The 6,000-nt window shown below is 37.8% G+C and overlaps 1 pseudogene; it reads left to right on the forward strand.

Annotated features, from left to right (window-relative positions):
- The first annotated feature begins 513 nt into the window (after positions 1 to 513).
- Positions 514 to 1,736, forward strand: LOC137783119 (trace amine-associated receptor 8b-like; annotated as a pseudogene).
- The last annotated feature ends 4,264 nt before the right edge of the window (positions 1,737 to 6,000 follow it).

Consider the following 6,000-nt stretch of genomic DNA (forward strand, 5'->3'; position numbering starts at 1 on the left):
TCTTTAAAAACTGACCCCAGAAAGGTACCTTGTCAAAGAGCGTCATTGTAATGCTCAGAGCTACTGGGTAGTTTTTGTTGTCCACAGTCCTAGTTTGTAGCACCAACATATTTGAAACTGATCTTTACTTTCCAAAAATGTAATTCAACAAGACATGAGCTAAACCTTGTTATTGCTAACATTTTGAAAATATATTTTCATCTATAGCTTATCCAGGTTCATGGCATAATAGTAACCATGAACTGGACTCGCCCTTTTCTTGTCGTGGTCAACTGTCCTAAAAATGCAACGTTAGCTGCAATATGATGTGCCTTGCTATTCCCCGTTGCAGAAAATGATGGACATTGTAATTGTTTAGAATACAAGGGGGAAAAAAGAGGGGGAGGTGCAGTACAAGGAAAAGACCAATGAAGATAGTTGAGACATTGAGAGAGAAGTTCAGTCACTCCCACTAAGAGAAAGTTATCACCAGAGTAAAAGAGCAAGCAGGACAACAATAGATCAGTCTGTTGTATGACGAGCTGAGCAGCATCTTGTCTCCACATCCTCAGAATGAAAACCTTTGAAGAAGCTGAACTTTGCTTTCCAGAACTGCTCAACTCCTCCTGCAGGAAGACCACGCGTCCTGACTCTCTATCTTTGCTCACTTACATTGTACTGTCCTCCATCTCTCTGCTCACTGTGACTCTCAACCTGCTGGTCATCATCTCCATCTCCCACTTCAAGTATGTGTTATCAAATTTATACAACTGGTAGATGTACAGAGATAAATTATGAATGGAATAATAAAAAAACAAATATTAGTTCTTAGACTTTTCAGAGAATTATGTTTTTGTGTTTCAGTCATTGATTTTCATGTCTTAATATAACAAATCAAGTTACTAATAATGATCAGCATGTTGTTCTCTTTTTTCTCCAGGCAGCTCCACACAACCACCAACTTCCTCCTTCTCTCTCTCGCTGTCTCAGATTTCCTCGTGGGTTTCCTCATGATCTTACACATTATGCTCATAGACGGCTGCTGGTTGCTCGGTGACCAAATATGTGTTATGTATTGTGTTATGAGCTATATTATTCCCGCCGCCTCAGTAGGAACCATAGTGCTCATATCAGTTGACAGATATGTGGCTATTTGTGAGCCTCTACATTATCCCAACAAAGTCACACAAAAAAGAGTTCAAGTCTGTGTTTGTCTGTGTTGGATTTGGCCTGTTTTCCTTTACAGTCTGCTGCTGAAGAATATCCTGGAACAACCAGGCAGGTATAATTCCTGTATTGGAGATTGTGTTGCTGTTGTTACCTACAATTCTGGAATAGCGGATGTTTTTTTCTCTTTTGTTGCTCCTGTCACTATCATCATAATACTGTACATGAGAGTGTTTGTGGTGGCTGTGTCTCAGGCTCGTGCCATGCGGTCTCATGTTGCAGCTTTACCTCTCAAGAGTTCAGTGACTGTAACTGCTAAAAAATCTGAAATGAAAGCAGCCAGAACTCTTGGTGTTGTTATTATTGTGTTTCTATTGTGCCTCTGCCCATATTATTGTGTTGCACTCTCAGCCCAGGAAACCTTGCTTGATGCCTCAAATGCTTTCTATGTGATATGTCTGTTTTATTTCAACTCCTGTCTTAACCCTGTGATTTATGCCTTTTTTTACCCCTGGTTTAGAAAATCCATCAAGCTCATTGTTACTCTTAAGATACTGCAGCCTGGCTCATGTCAGACCAACATGCTGTAGAGACACTGCATGGTGGATGAAATTAGACAGAAAAATTGGCCACCAGAGAAGACTTAGAAGGCTCTGTGCACCAACTCAGGGAATTGACTGTATGTGTTTCAGGAGCAAATCAATTATCTGGTATTTTACATTCCTACCTGCACTGGAGGTGTTTGTTACATCTGCTGCTTGTGACATTTTTACATAGAGCCCAGTTTCCTTTGACATGGACTTATTGTTGTGAAGCGAATTATGGAAAATCACATTATAATCAAATCAATTACATTTGGGTGGATGCATGTCATGAAAGCTGCTTCCATGCAGGGCAAACAAACTAAGTAAAACTCATTTAGTTTATTGAGTGTTTGTAAAGAATACAAGTACTGTTCATTCCGATAACTAAACTTGTCTGCAAATTTGCATTAGAAATTTTAATACCTTTTACCACTGAAACGTATCTGATAACCTGTCAACAATAATTTCAATCAATAACCACATGACAAATTCAATTAAAAGTGTTATTGTCATTGCAGTGTAAAACATTTTTACATCTGTGTTTACTCGTATCACATTAATGGTCCTTGATGATTTTTGAATAATTGAAGAAAAACAACATTCAACAGTGAACGAGCTGGAGAGTCTTCTCTGTTTGCATCAGGATTCAAACATATTGTTTAAAACCAAATGAGTCACTTAAATAATCAATACAATATACAGTATTATTCATGTTTCGGCATCTTCAACAACATAAAGAGGAAAAAAACACAGTAATGATCATCTAAGTTAGTTTACATACTCAGAATAAATGAATAAGGCCTGTTAACGTTCACATGAAAGTCAAAGGTGGTTTAGAAAAATATAAATTATTTTCTACATATAAAGTTGTTGAATTCAGTCACTCAAAAGACATAAACAATATTTCTGTTTCTGTTAAAAGTATGATAAGTCTGGTGAAAAACAACTTGCTGAAAGATTTTGCTCCTCACCAGGTAAAACGGCCTCACAAAGCTTCTATGCTGAAGCATGACTTAATAAAGAGCCGACTCTTGACTCTTTTTTTCATATTTTGTTCTTTGTTCCATCAGCACTTAGTTTGGCGGGTGAAGTAGCAACAACAAACCTTTAACCATTGTAATCACTCCACATTCATCTCTACATTATGTTGGCATCACAGGAGCCAGGCTGCAGTATCTGAAGTGTGACAATGAGTTTAATAGATTTCCTTAACCAGGGGTAGAAGAAAGCATAAACCACTGGGTTTACACTGGAGTTACAATGAAGTAGCCAGCCACTAAAATTGAAAATGCCAGACTTGTTGACATCTCCTGGCTCGCAAAAGAGAGATAAAAATAAGGACATAAACACAAGCAGACAATGCCAAGAGTCCTGGCGGCCTTCCTCTCAGATTTCTTTGCTGGTATTGTAACCGAACCCTGGAGTGTAACGGCTGCAATATGAGACCTCATGGCTCGAGCCTGAGACACAGCCGCCACAAACACTCTCATGCACAGAACTATGATGACGGCAATGGGGCCAACAAAGGTCATCAAGGTATCAACAGCTCCTTTTATGAAGTTGATTAAAACCACACAATCTACATCGCGAGAATTATATTGACCTGGATGTCTCAGGAAGTCTATCAGCATCACAGTATTATAGAAAACAGAACAAATCCAACACAGACAAATGCAGATTTTGACTCTTTTGTTGGTCACTTATGTATTGTAGGACAAATTGTCACAAATGGCCACATATCGGTCAACTGATTTGAGCACCATGTTTCCTACTGAGGCAGATGTAAGGATGAAAGAAGTGTAATAATACAGTCCACATATCATGCTCCCCAAAAACCAGAAGGCCCCCCAAAAAAGGATTGGAAGCAGCGTCAGCAGGAGGCCAACAAGTAAGTCTGAGACAGCCAGGGAGAGGAGGAGGAGGTTGGTGGGGTTGTGGAGCTGCCTGGAGAGGAAGAATAGTTGTATTATAAGTAGCACATGTAAAAGTCATGAGAACATGATAATCTGTAAAAGTATGAATAGTGAAATAAACAAAATATGAAAAATACAATGCAATATAGAACCTGCAGTTATAGTTTCCAATACGCAAATATTTGAAATACTTATGACTCTGGATATTTTAACTTGTAAATATGAAGTTCTCTGTAAATTCTACATTTCTATCCATTTTTGTAACACTGATTATCTATGAAACCTTTTCCTTTTTAATAAGGCTATGGGAGATATCCTGAAAACTCATTGTTTTACCTTTAACCACTCCTGTTATATTTGCAAATAAAAATTGTTGATACAAAAAGCCAAGATGTCCTCATGAATGGCCCGGATATGAGCAACACATGCAGTAAATGTACCAGTTCTGTAAACCGTGTGTCTGTAGAGGAGGAGGTCAAAGCTCATGCAGCAGATTCCAACATTAATACCGTTCATGCATTAACTCGTCGTCACAGAATTAACAATTATAGTGGTAAAAGGACTATTATGAACTTTATTTCTTGCTGATTGCAATATATTCACATTTAAAAAATAAAGTGCTTTATATGGAGATGAACGCTATCTTATGATATGCTTGTATGTTTATCTTAATGTCTGAAATGGGAGAGCCGCAGTATATACAGAAATGAAACACAGAAAGACGTAGTGGACTGGAAAGAGCATTTCCCGCAGAAAATGCGTTGGAATGCAAAAAGCTGAAGATTAAAGCTAAAAAAATAGAAAAAAATAGCTGAATACAGCTGAACATAGTAGAATATAGCTTAAAATAGCTAAATATAGCTAAATATAGCTAAATATATTTTAAAATAAAAAATAGCTAAATATATATGAAAATGGGTGAAAATATATATGAAAATAGCTGAATATGGATCCGTCCCGACAGGGTGGACAGTCCAACAGAAGAAGAAAAAAAATCCTTTTTTTTTTAGATCAAAATTAGCAGAGCTGGGATTCGGACATGCAAATCATTGATCCACAGTCACAGTTGATGTGACCACTGATATTATTGTGTTGCAAAGTGTCTACAAAATCATATGGTGAACCTCAGAATGTAAACATGAGCGTCATTGGAGCTGTTAATCCTGACATTTGTAAAGAAAGTGACACACACATGCACGTGCACACTCACGCGAACGTGCACACGACCGTAATAACACGTTAGCGCGGCCGTTAGTCCAGACGTGCTAACTGCCACATCGAATCATTCAATGGTGAGTTTAATATTTATTGTCGCGCTGGAGAAGTGCGTCTGAACGACTGCCGCTTCAAGCGCTACCACAGATGGACTATTAGCCAGTTTTATTCTACAAAGGCAGGCCAACAGTTATGACGGGCAGCGCATCTCAACGCTGATTAGCTTATGCAAAACATTGTCACGCAAATGAGGCAATTTTTTCGCCACACACCATTCACGTCATTACACTGCAAAAAAGGAATTTTAAGAAAGTAAAAAAGCCCTATATCAAGGAAATAAGTCTTATTTTTGGCCCAAAAAGAATATAAATCTTGTCAAGCATTTTTTGGTTGGAAAAATTATCTCATTTGAAGAAAGTATACCTTACTTTTTCTTGATAAGATATATCAGATAATTTTGAGCAAGAATGAATCAGAAACAGAGTATAAAAAGGTTTTACAATAAAACCCAAAGCAGTGACAAGATTATTTGTCTTATTTTAAGAGTAAGACCGTTTGCAGATCTTCTCAATTTAAGAATGCCATGAAAAAAGAACAATTTTTTTTTTTCATTGAATTCCAGAACCTGCTGCTTCATATCTAACATAAAGGTCACACACAAATATATTTGTTTGGACCGCCTTCAGCTTTGGTTGCGGCACACAACGTATTTCCATCCAGTGTTGCATTATTTCTCACCAAAATCTTCTTGTATTCACCTGTTACTATTGCCACCACCATTTTGTCTGTTTTGCTGCCCCTGTTTAGCTGCCCCATGTATGTTTTGCTGTCTCTATTTGGCCTACTTTTGCTTCTGTTTTGCATCGTTTGGCCGTGACAACTTTCTTGGCATGTTTTGGCTTTTAGTTGTTTGTTATTTTTTTTATTCCTTTAATAATCTTCTGGTTCATTTTATAAAACGCGGCTTTCACTAAATATCGGTAATGAATCTGTGTCCTTAAAGTCTGAAACTACATCGTAGGGTTGTTAAAATGTATATTTTTTGGGGTGCAAGTCTCAAGGTGGCGTTGTTGGTTCCCCTTTTGTTCCTCCTACCCGTCAGGCGCCATAACATATCCATATGACAAGCAGAAACTGTACTG

Source organism: Clinocottus analis, unplaced genomic scaffold, assembly GCF_023055335.1.
Source record: "Clinocottus analis isolate CAN_PGR_092001 unplaced genomic scaffold, fCliAna1.0.p SCAF_12, whole genome shotgun sequence".
Taxonomy (NCBI): domain Eukaryota; kingdom Metazoa; phylum Chordata; class Actinopteri; order Perciformes; family Cottidae; genus Clinocottus; species Clinocottus analis.